Raw genomic sequence first — 14,321 nt, 5'->3', positions numbered from 1 at the left:
GTAATAGAGCATGTTGTTGATGTTGTTGTGCAAGACACTCCGACTTGAATGCTGTTGTCAGCTGAGCTTGTCAATATGTTGTACTGGTAATTGCCATTAGCCGCAGGGCGAAGGCCCGGAGCAAATCAAGTAAAGCCAAGCAAGTTGTCACCTGTCGGCAACGGCAAATGTATGGCTTCCGCTGATCGTAGTATGAATGAATGAATTTATTTTCATTGTCATCATCATCATAATCATTGGCAGTTTCAGAGTGTGGAATTTGCCCGAAAGAAAGACGATGACAGACAAAGGAAAGACGGGAAAAAGCAAATGCTTATCGATACCCGTCCCCCAACAGCCCGGGACGCACAGTCAAGCATGTTTGTGTTACAGTCCAGTTATTATCAGTTTTTTTTTTTTTTTTTTTTTCACATATCATTCAAAAGTCATTGATTGCCATGGAATTTCACATATTGTCAATTTGAGTGGGTTCATTGTATCAGTTGATGTCCAAGTTGGTGTAGGGCAAGCGTTGATAAGCGTCTTGGTCATCCAAGGTTTGTTTTGCATTCTTTGTCTCGTGGGAGTCAACTTAATCGGGCAGTGCTTATCGTAAATATGCTGAAGTGTATTCATAAAGCACCCATAAACTGCATTCACATTGTTTGCATTGTAAACATCATTCCAGTCTTGAGTTTAGAGATCTTTTTTCATGTTTTCAATGTTTTGGAGTGTAGTTTGTGAAGATAGACTTGTTATTGAAGCTCTGTAGATATTCGTCAATGCTTTCAAAATTTTTGTATAGACTCCTGGCGTTGATGATGAGATCATTTGCGCGTCTTCCTTGGTCAAGATCATCAGCCAGAATTTCCAGCCTTTTGATGCGAGCCTCCTTCTCCTCAACCACTTGCTTGAGCTTCTCGTTTTCAGCGCGCATCAGCTGTAATTCTTTCATGTCTTCCCGATTCTGGCTTTGAATCAGGTTAGTCAGAGAAGCCTCCAGGTTGGTCAGAGGGGCCAGAGAGGCCATTATTTTCTGGAGGGAGGATTTGACTTCATCCAGATCCTCAGGTTTCAGAGTAAAACGAAATATTGGCATAGTATGCATTTGAAATGGTGGGCCAAAAATATGGCCCCCTTGGCATTATTTTGCTTAGGGCCCCCAAATGGCCTGAGCTGGCCCTGTACACAACATTTCAAGTGCACTCTTGGGTAGAACCGAGACTCAGGATGCGACGGTGGAGTGTTTAGCGCACCCCTGACACGAGGCGAGTGGGAGGACAATGAAGTCAAATAAATTGTGCATGGCGCGGCGAGATCAATGTGATGCGGTGCGACGCGTCGGGAACAAAGAAAGCCTCGGTGGATGCGTGGAGCTGCTTTCATTGGAACAGGGAAAGAAACTAAGAACATTTTGTGGTTTCTAAAGCAGAGAATTGTCTGGAGCGTGAAATAGATGTTTTAGTCTAGTCACACCGATACGTTTTTTCCAAACCATCTTCAGAAGATTTAGTCAAATGACGTAATGCTTGAACACCAAGATAGAAAGCGGAAGAGTTTTCCTGTCTGTCCAAAAACAGATGCATTTTTTTTTAATATTAAAAAAAAAGTATCACTTTAAGACTTGAACTCAAATCATATTCTAAGGTAGGTTAAATGTCTTTCTATTCTGGTACTTTTAACCAATGTATCACACAGACTGCTACAGTATATGGTGAATAGGGAGTGATTTCAAACACACAGCCGTAGAGCGAGCGAGGAAAATGTGCAGCTAAGCGTTTTTCCCTCCCCAGTGCGTACTGCTGCATATTGATTGTTCCCGGGCAAGAATGTTAAAATGTTCTGTCTTTGCTCCATCCCGCTGGCTGGGCCTCAGCCCCACTGCAGCCCCGATTAATAAAAGGTCGCCAGCCATAAATCCAGGATGGAAGCTTGAAATAGATTCTCCCGAGTTGGACGACGCCTCGGGAGGCTCTCGCTCGTCGTCTTTGACATCACGTGACGGCCAAATGCGCGCTTGAGTACTTGCATAGCTAATGAGCCGCGCGCGCCGCCATTGACGTGATGTGCGGCGACTCGCCGATGATGATGATGATGAAGGCGTGCTAGCCCCCCTCCGTCTCACTGCGTGCGCTTGCTAAATTAGAATCGCTCTTTTGACCCGTATGCCAAATTGTCTTTATTTTTATTTTTTTGAACGAGCATTGCAGGCACGACTCCGCTCAGACATGTGTTACGCTTTGTATGTTTGCGTCCCAAGATGGCCCAAAGGCATGTGCCAATTGAGTTGGTAAAAACGGATTGATTCTTTTGTTTTACTGTACTAATATATCAAAATGTAAAGTGTGCCCCGCTCATATACGAGTCGCTAAAATTTATGGGATACTCAACACTAGGACTGAAAGATTATTCAGTTTTCCATCAAAATTGTGAACTTAAAAATTGCGATTTTGAATTCGCCAAGGCCACAATTTCTTTCATGTGCACTTGACTGACCCAGCATCTGTTTTGCTAACTAATAAATCTCATTTCTGCCCCTTTCAACAGGAAATATTTACACTTAAGATTTTAACAACACATTCAGAAAAATATCTTTGTTTAAAGTGATCCTCTAACTTAAATACATGTAGGCTCTAATGAACCACAATTGTTCTCTTGTACTAAAATATGTTGTTAGAAACACATAAAATGTTAAATCAATGGCAATATTTTATAATATTTAGTCCATATTTTGACCGTTAGTTGGCGCAATGGTTTGCGGGCTCGCAGTGATGACGTCATTGGTATCTTGCGTGTTAAACAATTGCTTATTGCTGCCTAAACTCGCGAAGTAAAATGCCAGGATGTGCTGCTTTTGGATGCAATTTCCAGTCAAATGGAAACAAGGGGAGTGAAGTGAGTGGTCAAGGTGGAATTATTATTTTTACTGAGTAAATGTGCACAAGTGGAAGCTTCTCCCCTTTTTGGTCCCTGTATGCACGCATCCTACCCACCACGCGTTACAACTAGCGCCCGAACATTTTTCCTGGATCCTCAGTCAAGTACGGGATCCGTCTATTTTCTGGACCCGACGGTCCCACCGCGTCTGCAATATTGGTTTCGGATCTGTCCATTTTTTTATTCGTCGGTACCACAGCGGCTTTTCAGATCAGTCTATTTGGTGGAATCGATGGCCTAATCGCAGCTGCGACATTGCCATGGTATCGGTCTAATTCCTGGATCTTCGAGTGAGTAAAAACGCAGATTTGGATTACTATTGCAATCTTTTTTGTTGACTATTCTTCGTGGGAGTTTTCCCCAAATCATACTAAATAATTAAAGCACTATGGCACGCTACAGTGACGACAGTGACGACAGTGACTCTGACGTGGACCTTACAACAATGTTGGGAGTTCGTCAGGGAACGCGTGTTTGCGTACTGCTGAGCTCCCGAGTGAAAAGTGGTCAAGGTGGAAATATTATTTTTTGTGAATAAATGTGCATAAGTGGAAACTTCTCCCCTTTTTGGTACTTTTATACACGTATCCTAGCTACCACGCATTTCAATGTACAAGACATGGATTGCACAAGGTGTGCTCTTTGTCCTGTACTGTAAGCACACGACAGCTCTGGATGCTAACAATCTACATAATTATATTGGGATAAGTTTGAAAACGCAATATGCTTACCTTGAATATCTGCTAATAAAACCGGACAGCATACACTCTCGCTCCCAACCGGACTTCCCAACAGGACTCTCGCATCACCAGTTTTGCCCAACTTTTGTCTTATCAGGTATTTGCTGCACGCATTTTTCCCTGAAGCTCGTCTTGTGAACGACCGACAGTGCTGTCCTGCTCTTCACTTTTCAGATCTGGTTCAAATAGGAAGGGTAGAACTGATGATATGTTGGGAAAGCTAACGAGTGACGCGCTGGGATTTCCACAACGGGGCCAGTGACGTCACGCACTGCGACGTAACAAGAATGGCGACCTATCACTTAAAATAATTTTACAAACTTTATTAAAACAAAAACTTTAAGAGGGGTTTTAATATCAAATTATTATAACTCATACTAACATGTATCTTTTAAGAATTACTTGTCTTAAAAACAGAGGATCCCTTTAAAATGATTATAGTGAAGTCCAGTAATATACTGTTACAGTGAAGGCATTCTATTTATGCAGTGATAGGAATTTTATGCTATATCGCTCAACCCTCAGTCTGTTTGATGACAGTAAACAGCTGCATTGGAGTAAAAGTTAAATCATGTTTTCTAAAATTTATTTTTACATACAGTATAACTTACCGGTAATTTACCTGTTCAGACATGTATTGTACCAAGCGTCACTGCTTCTGAGAACTGATTTTCTTAAACTTAAAAGGACTGCATAACAATTGCAGTCTTTTTATGAGGGCTGTCAAACGATTAAAATTTTTCATCGAGTAAATCACAGCTTAAAAATCAATTATTCATTATTAATCGAAATTCAAACCATCTCTGAAATATGCCATATTTTTCTGTAAATTATTGTTGGAATGGACACAAAACGGACATATACATTCAACATACTGTACATGAGTACTGTATTTGTTTATTATAACAATAAATCAACAAGATGGCATTAACATTATTAACATTCTTTCTGTGAAAGGGATCCACGGATAGAAAGACTTATAATTCTTAAAAGATAAATGTGAGTTTGTATATTGTGACTAAATATTGCCATCTAGTGTATTTGTTGAGCTAAATGAAATGTTTGAATAGAGTTTGACCAAAGTCTGAGTATTATTTTGCATTGCTATTTTGATTGGGAATGCCAGTTCTCTTTGCATGGAGCGCTTTTCTTTTTTTCAACATCGTTTTTTTTTTGAGAGAGAGATAGGAATATTATTTTTTTGTTGTGCTTTCAGTAAATAATACTGTAGCGACTTAACTATTCGGCACAAATGCATGATGGGAAGTTGGAAACCATGACTATCAGTAGTGGCTGCAAATGGTATATCTTCTCTGCGTTGTGTTCAATAAAGAGTGTTAAGAAAAAGATCATCATTCTTCCCCATGTCGCCCGCCACAATAGATATAATTGATGTGGAAGAGATGCCAAAGCTTTTGCCAAAAAATAGCGCGGCCCCAATGAATGGCTGTGTCCACTCCACTCGCTTGTCTCTGCCTCTTAGCTCTCAATAAAAAGGCGCCATTGTAGTCTGTTTGCGGCAATGCGTGAGTGGGTCGTTCCGCGCATGCGTTAAATATTTTTACGTGGTTAATTCAAAAAATCAATTACTAATTAGTTAACACGATAAATTTGACAGCCCTACTTTTTATTATTTAGTAGTTATAGTCTTTTAGAATCTTTTGATGGTAGGATGTCATTTTATGTCATGTTTTTAAATATGACGTTGTGAATTTTGCACCGATAGATTGCTTTGTGTTTATTTGTTTTATTTTTCTAATTTTATTTATTTATGTATTTTTTGCTATTGGTCCAAAATAAAGCATTCATTCGTTCACAGAAAATTGTGAATCGAATCGAAATATCGGCCAGAAAATCGGATTTTTTTTTTCTGGACTCGTTTAGCCCTAGACAACACTGTTATGTACATCCCAGTGATAGGAATCTTGTTTAATAAACTGAAAATAGATAGAATTTAATTTTTGGGGTGTAATACTGAACACATATAAAAGCCTTTATTTTAAGGAAGTGGATGTTCATAATTTGGTCAGACAATTTTATAAATGCAGGAAATATTTTAGCCAATCAAATGCTTGTATCCTAATTTGCCCGCCCTTTCTCGTTAAATCATTGATACCCATCAAGATATACACATGTCCTCTACTTTTTCAGTGTGTTTGTGCATGGGTATAACTGACATTACAATATGTTAAATGGTGTCAGTTTTTGTGTTAAAAAAAATCATTTTTTCTATGATCAGAGGTCGAAGATATTTGTGATTGCATACTTTTAACTCGTTAGCTGCCATTGAAGGTGATAGACATCTAATCCATTTGAACTGGGAGGGTGGCGGCGAATCATTCACTGCCATGCTCCCAGTTCAAATGGACTGGACGTCTACTAGTGACAAACTCATTTTAAAAAATTGAAGAGTCTTTTAACTCGCTCGTAACTCAGATTTTAGCTAGCAACAGTGCAAAATATCAATTCATAAATTACAATAGCACAGTGCAAATCCCATAAAGGCCAGAGCTGTCACCGCTCACGGCCGCATTGTAGCGCCCTCTGTTCAAAATGGCACCATCACTTGCAAAATTGATGGCGACCAGGTGAGAGACATGTACGATTATCAGCTTGGACACAGAGAAAACAAAGTGTTAACACGCCGAAGAATACGACAAAAAAACAGCAACACCCGAATAAGGGACCGGCGACCCACTTGGGGCGAAAAATGCTAATCGTCGTGTAAAAATGATGAGAATGGGCACACAGCTGTTCATAATTTATGATCCCTCAAAAGCTGCCTCTCCGCGCTATCGTCACGGCCGGCGGCAGAGCGCTTCGCCGCTCATGTGAGTGGCTGCGCTTGCCCTGGCTCCTCAGGCCGGCCCGCCAGGGAGAACTTCTCATGCAGAGCCGGACGTCTCGACGGTGACTCTCATCCGCCGCCAGTCCTCAAAATCAGCCTCAGAATTGCTTCAAGCACATAGTCGGATTTTTAATACCCTGTTTTTATACTGCCCGTCCAGATTTGGGATTTTTAAGCCTTTAGATGGTGCTCATCTAACTCATTGGCTGATTTAAAGAGGCTAGCAACCAGACCCCGCTGACAAATTGAATCGGACGTCTTATTCCGTCAAAAGCACTCAAAGATGATCCTTAGAGGTCGACCGATTCATGGACTTTTTTCCAACATTGGCCATCGGCCGATTAACAAAAAAACAATAAGCCGAAAAGAATTTTAATCCGACATTTGTGTGGGCAACTGTGGTCGCTGCTGACTGACGGTACGACCCTGGAAGGACCCTGTAGCAGCTTGAAGGCACGCTGCTGCAGGAAGCCTCAGGCTTGCTTGCATTGTAAATATTGTAACATTTTTTTAATCTTGCATGAGAGAATATGCAATGTTGTTTTAGTCTTTTAAGGTGTTTACTGAGTGATCCTTATAATCAGGGGTGTACATATTTTTTTTGCCCAGGTTCTCAGAGGAGGACCTGGAGATGTGACTTGGTCCTCATTGAGCTTGAGAGCCGACCCGCCTGATGCGATAAAATTATGACATGCTTTACTTAGAGCTAATTAACTTTAATTAATTATATTAACAATTAATGCTTGATTAACATCAACTGGCACAACAAAATTGCCATTACTTTGAAGTGAAACGTAAAGAAATAAACATAAAAGCTCCAATTCAAAATAAAGGGCATTATGCGACTCCCACATGAACTCCAAGCCTTTGTAAAAGTGGGATGTCCTCCTCATAAGACCTCATTGAACGTGCATGTTTAGCTTTGTAAAATGCGAGCAAAAACGGGTTTGTCAGTGCATGGCGCTGTTCATTACCTTTATTCCGCCACTTGTCCATAGCGCGAGTGGGGTCTTGTCTGACATCGATAGTTTGCTTAAATGCCACATGCTCTCTGTTTTTTTCATGCTTTTCAAAGTTTGGATGGCTGAAATTCTTTGACCCTACATAAAATGCGCTGCTCTTATCAGCGACATTGGGTTTCTCACGGCACATTTTGTACCGCATTTCCGTGCGAGCATCATTTGCTTCTAGCCATGGTACCTCCTTCAGCCACTTCTCAGCAAAAGTCCTTTTTTTCGGTAGCTCCGGTGACGTCTCTGTCGTCTGTCTGTCTTTTGACGGGGGTGGGGGAACACGAAAATAATTACTCAGTGAGACCTGCCTCTTCGACATTTTGAGAAGGTATTTTCTCGTGTCCGCCGCAAATACAGTGGTCAGCCATCGGTACGCAAAAGCGTATGTAAGCCATTGAGGGCCAGCGTGTTTGTCTACGTCCACTACGCATGCGCGCATGCGGACCACTTATGTGCACCCCTGCTTATAATCTAAATGTAACTTGTAGCGTTAGAGTAGTATTCGTGTTAGCATTAGCTTTAGCATGGCAAGTATACTCTTAAACTCTTACTTGTTTACATCTTGTCGCGACATCCTTGTGGGTTTAATTTAATAAAATAATGTACTGTTCTTGCAGAGCGGGAATAATCATAAAAATATGTGCTGCGTTCGTTGGTTTGGTAGCACTAGACCGAATTAATCCTTTAAGTCTCAGGTAATCATTGTGAATTTGAAGCTGTTGAAGCAATAAAAAAAAAAAATGCTTTTCATAATCTACGCTCTTTAAAAAAAGTATATAGGCCTCAAATATCGGCTTACAAAATCATCTTTGGATATCGGCAATCGGCTGAATTTTTTTTTTTTTTTTTTTCAGATATCGGCATCAGCATTTCAAAATCCCATATCAGTCGACCTCTAATGATCAATCACAGTCCTCACAGTTTATATGAATTGGACCTCTGTTTTTGTCAATGAGTTGAGGTTGTTGTGTTTTTTAACCTGTCCTGTTCAGCTGCTTGACACAGAGAATGGAAATCTGAGTGTCCAATTGGTCTGAAAAGTTTTAATGTATCGCATGGGAGTTTGACATACTCCAATTGTGATCATTCAACATGTCTCGTTTATTAGTACAAAGCAGCGAACATGAAGGCGTTATGGGGGGACAGAAGAAAAGAAGGAGAGGGAGACAGAAAAAGTACAAACAACAACAAGAAATACATTATACGCCTACACTAACTATGAATATGTTGGTCCTATCGTTAGCTCGTAGTATTTCCAGTTGACACCATGTGGTGGGCCTGATGACCAAGGAACAAAAAAGAGGGAGGAAGAATCAGAAAGATAAGTAATTGGGAGGGGTGTAGTGTACACAAATCAGCCATGTGAGGTGTAGCACCCAGTATTTGTGTGAATCCCTTGTGAGTCTGAGTATGCTGGTATCCTAGTCTATGCTATCTGATCGCTAATCCTGACACCGAGTTTTACTACTTGAGTGTGTCTAATTACACCTAGTCATGCCTGAATCCCATCAGACATGTGATAGTCCTGCAGACTAGAGGAAATGCCGACAGGAGCCGCCCCAGTATATGACACCATAATGTGATGTCCACGTTCTTATGGGTTATGGGTGGGGATGTCCTTGATTGAGCTTTTTTCATACGATCGGAATCGGGTGAGAAGGATCGGGTTTTTAAAACAACACTAGGGAACTTTCAGTTTTGGTGAATTTTAGCGGTGCAGGTGGACAAAAGCGGTAATGTTTTTAAGGAAGACTGCATTTCCCATTAGGACCAATGCACGGTATCTTAAATTCCTGATCTCCCCGTCGCCTGCAGTTTGATTGAACGACATTTCTGTTTCCAGCGGCTGTGTGAAGGATGAATAGTGATGAGGTAATAAATCCAGTTGTGGCTAAACAATATCATATGACAATGTTGAAAATAAGAAACGTTTGATTTTGTATCATTTGATTTTGTACCCCACCCGACTCGCTGACGAGTTCGGGTGAGGACGGGGTCACGCCAGCAAGTGAAAGCCGGGCCAATGTTTATTCTTGAGTGTCCTTTTATCCTGGTAGCCTCCCTTTTTCTTTGCTTTGTGTCCTTGGACAAGATTTTGAATCTCTTTTGTTGATATGCCATTCTTGCAGAATTCGCACTTTAGCGTTCACATCGACTTCCGTTTTTAAAACGAATGGGGAAAGAGGGAGATGATGACGTATGGCGTAAAGCAGTCAGCTCATTTGTAGTTTTTTTGTGTAGCAGGATTCCTGCCACCATCGTCAAAATTAATTAGTGCTGGTGAAGGTGTCATTCAACTAGACATATCATCACAAATGTCACACAACAAACAAAAATATATGTCTTATACTCCACAACACTCCCGGAAAAAGCGGAAGAGGAACGCCTGTAAACAGTACAGTACTGTAAAATATTTGGAACTTTTGTTCAAATAAAGACAAATTCAATTCTAAAAATCAGGTGACTCAGACTTGGATGCAAAAAATTGCCATCGGGTCATCCCCAGTTTAGGTTTGTTATTATTATTACTAAAAATAGTCACTTGCCTTATGAAGAGTTCAATGTTAACAAAAATAAAAATAAAAAATAAACGGTTGAAACTCATTTTGTTGATTTATCACAAGCCTTTGTTTTATGATGAACTGTCCTTTTATGTTGCATTAAAATGAGTAAACTGTAGTTTCTAGACAAAATACTGTCCAAAAGTATTGGCACCCCTGCAATTCTGTCAGATATTGCTGTTTCTCCCAGAAAATGATTGCAATTACAAATACTTTGGTAGTAATATCTTCATTCATTTTGCTTGCAATGAAAAAACACAAAATAGAATGAAAAAAAAAAATCATTATCATTATACACAAAATTCCAAAAAATGGATCGGACAAAAATATTGGCACCCTCAGCCTAATACTTGGTAGCACAACTTTTAGACAAAATAACTGCGAAAAACCACTTCCGGTATCCATCATTGAGTTTCTTACAATGCTCTGCTGGAATTTTAGACCATCCTTCTGCTGCTCCGGGTCTTTGCGATTTGAAAGGTGCCTTCTCCAAACTGCCATTTTCAGCTCACTCCCCAGGTGTTCTATGGGATTCAGGTCTGGACTTATTGCTGGCCACTTTAGAAGTCTCCAGTGCTTTCTCTCAAACCATTTTCTAGTGCTTTTTGAAGTGTGTTTTGGGTCATTGTCCTGTTGGAAGACCCATGACCGCTGAGGGAGACCCAGCTTTCTCACACTGGGCCCTACATTATGCTGAAAATTTTGTTCTTAGTCTTCAGACTTCATAATACCATGCACACGGTCAAGCAGTCCAGTGCCAGAGGTAGCAAAGCAACCCCAAAACATCAGGGAACCTCCGCCGTGTTTGACCGTGGGGACCGTGTTCTTTTCTTTAAAGGCCTTGTTTTTCTTCTTGTAAACTCTATGTTGATGCCTTTTCCCAAAAGCTCTACCTTTGCCTCATCTGACCATCTCTGGGGTCAGAAGTGGGGTATTCCTGGGTGTCCTACCATAGAGTCCCTTTTCATTCAGACGCCGACGGATAGTACGGGTTGACAATGTTGTACCCTCGGACTGCAGGACAGCTTGAACTTGTTTAGATGTTAGTCGAGGTTCTTTATCCAGCATCCGCACAATCTTTCATTGAAATCTCTCATCAATTTTTTCTTTTCCGTCCACATCTAGGGATGTTAGCCACAGTGCCAATGGCTTTACGCTTATTGATGACAATGCGCACGGTAGACACAGCAACATTCAGGTCTTTGGAGATGGACTTGTAGCCTTTAGATTGCCCATGCTTCCTCACAATTTTGCTTCTCAAGTCCTCAGACAGTTCTTTCGTCTTCTTTCTTTTCTCCATGCTCAATGTGGTACACACAAGGACACAGGACAGAAGTTAAGTCAACTTTAATCCATTTTAACTGGCTGCAAGTGTGATTTAGTTATTGCCACCACCTGTTATGTGCCGCAGGTAAGTAACAGGTGCTGTTAATTCCACAAATTAAAGAAGCATCACATAATTTTTCAAAGGTTGCCAATACTTTTGTCCGGCCCATTTTTGGAGTTTTGTGTAAAATTATAATGATTAAAATTTTTCCCCCATTCTCTTTTTTTTATTGCAAGCAAAATTAATTAAGATATTACTACCAAAGCATTTGTAATTGCAATCATTCTCTGGGAGAAATTGAGCATTTTCTGACAGAATTGCAGGGTTGCCAATACTTTTGGCCAGCAGTGTATATACAACTTACTCGTTGTTATGCTAGTCTTTTTATTTTTAAAAGAATTTATTCCCTTGGTTTCTTCATGGTTGTTTTTCTTCTTCATAAACTTGTCATATTTAACCTGCATTACACCCAATTAAGGGGCTTCTGACTCAACAAGACATGGAAAAACTTATGCATGCATTCATTTTCAGCAGATTGGACTATTGCAACGGTATATTTACGGGGCTTGATAAAAAATCAGTCAGGAAGCTTCAGCTAGTACAGAATGCTGCAGCCAGAGTCCTCACAAATACAAGGAAGCTGAACCACATTACACCGGTTTTGAAATCGCTACACTGGCTTCCAGTGAGTCAAAGGATAGACTATAAAATACTACTGCTCGTCTACAAAACACTTAATGGCCTTGGACCAAAATACATGCTTGACTTGTTAGATTCCTATGAGACATCTAGACCCCTAAGGTCGTCTGGAACGGGTCTTCTGCATATTCCAAGAACAAGAACCAAGCAGGGTGAGGCAGCATTTAGTTATTATGCTCCTCACCTCTGGAACAAGTTACCTGAACGTCTGAAGTATGCTCAAACTGTTAGCTCTTTTAAATCAGGGCTAAAAACGCTTTTGTTTAGCACTGCATATCCATAACTGGATCTACCTGCTTTCTATTCCTCTTGTGCTTATCTCCATTGCTGATTTCAATTATTATTATTAGTAGTAGTAGTTTTTGTTATATTTTTGTTTTATTTTTATTTATTTATTTTTATTCTATTTGTGATTAAATGCGATCTTTTGTCTTGGTTTTTACGTTGTATTGATTTAAATGTGATTTTTATGATCTTCATGTGATGTAAAGCCTTGTGTTGAATTGTGCTATGTAAATAAATTTGCCTTGCCTTGCCTTGCCTGAAACAGGTGGGTTTGTCATTTTTGGATAATATTTTTATGATTTTCAGAAGAAAGCAATTAAATTAAAAGAAAAAAAAACATTGCTTATGTTGGTTGGAAGGGCACATTTTGAAAATAATTTTCTATTACATTGTCAAACCGTAAAATTAGGTCATTACACAATTCAATGAAGATGTATTTTTAATACAGCAAGTTTTACTTAACAAGTATACAAGATTGTTAGTCAGTAAAACATCTAGACTTCACGCTCAACACTTTAAAATATTTTTAAATTATGAATTATACAAATTTTGGTTTTATTACATTGTAATTACATCAGCTCACATTGACCCACGAAACAAACACAACGTGAAGGTCAAAGTTCCGAAGCGTTAACGTCGTGCGCCGCCCCCTATTGGAGAACTTTTTGCTTGACATTGACAAATCTGGCAGCACGTAAAGGGCACACGATGAAACATCCACCCCGTCCGGTCGACTCGTCTGACCTTTGCCGTTGTTTACAAGCGTGGCGTCGTCGTGCTTTTAACGCGGCTCGTTTGCCTCACCGAGCCCATCATTCATCACACCCGTGCGTCAGGTCCGGCAGACACATGAGGTTTCATCCGCAAATGTACATCAGAAAGCTTAATGACCCATGGGCTGAATCACATTATGTTTGGGAAATCTTCCATCCTGCACAGATTCATCTAATCTACCTTTTCAGGTTCTTGTTTATCACCTTTAAATCAGATTTTAGATGATGAACACCAGACTTGTTAAACACTACTTACATTGGAGGGCGTTACGGACTTTACGCTCTTTACATCGGGGCAGTGCCCCGCCATCTTCCGCGGACGGCGTTGTTGTGGAGCAGTCGTTCATCTTTCATATCTGCTTAGCAGCAAGTGGCCACACACAGTCTGTATATAAATCAAACCAACTCTCCAAAAATTATGTATTAAATATTTCATAAAGTTTGTATTTTAGAAGTTTTCTATGGGATCAGATACGACACTGCACAACGATCACATCATATTATTCTAAAATAGTGTCTCATTCTTAATGCATACAAACTGGAGGAATTAAATGCAACAAACACTTAATTTTATCCAGCAACAAGTGTCCATGCAAGCATGGGTCAAAGCTGTTCTATTAAAAAATGTATAAATGTTAGGTTTTGAAATTTTATAATGGAGCAGGTCGTTCAGTGCCAATGTTATTATAGTTTATGAATAGATTTTGGTAGCTGGAATAAAAAGTATGATTAAAGGAAAAACATTATTAACTGAAACGTTCATGTGAAAACTAACTAAAATATATAGTATTATTCAATTATTATTTCTATTCCAAGGGCTGTTCGACCGGCGTCAGAGTTTGGTTAGCATTGCCGGCTATAAGTCGGATTCGGTCTCAGTGAGGGTTGGACTCCACCAAGTTTTCCCTTCTCAGAGATTCTGTTTATAACTTTTATGGACATAATTTCTTGGCGCAGCTGAAGCATTGAGGGTGTCCGGTTTGGTGACCTCAACATTGCATATTTGCTTTTTGCAGATGATGTTGCGCTGTTGGCTTCATCAAGCCGTTACCTCCAACTCTCCCTGGTGCGGTTTGCAGCCGAGTGTGTAGCGGTGGGGATGAAGATCAGCACCTCCATATCCGAGACCATGGTCCTCAGTTGGAAAAGGGTAGCGTGC

The 14,321-nt window shown here is 40.2% G+C and overlaps 2 protein-coding genes across 9 annotated transcripts in view; one reads left to right on the top strand and one right to left on the bottom strand.

Moving 5' to 3' along the window:
- Positions 1-14,321, top strand: part of phc2b (polyhomeotic homolog 2b (Drosophila)) — a 160,159-nt gene that overhangs the window by 78,658 nt on the left and 67,180 nt on the right. The gene's annotated exons all lie outside the window — the stretch shown is intronic.
- Positions 1-14,321, bottom strand: part of anks1ab (ankyrin repeat and sterile alpha motif domain containing 1Ab) — a 96,022-nt gene that overhangs the window by 38,186 nt on the left and 43,515 nt on the right. The gene's annotated exons all lie outside the window — the stretch shown is intronic.

Source organism: Corythoichthys intestinalis, chromosome 9 (genome assembly GCF_030265065.1).
Source record: "Corythoichthys intestinalis isolate RoL2023-P3 chromosome 9, ASM3026506v1, whole genome shotgun sequence".
Taxonomy (NCBI): domain Eukaryota; kingdom Metazoa; phylum Chordata; class Actinopteri; order Syngnathiformes; family Syngnathidae; genus Corythoichthys; species Corythoichthys intestinalis.
Note: the sequence above shows the minus strand (reverse complement) of the source record. Positions and strands in the feature narration are given on the sequence as shown.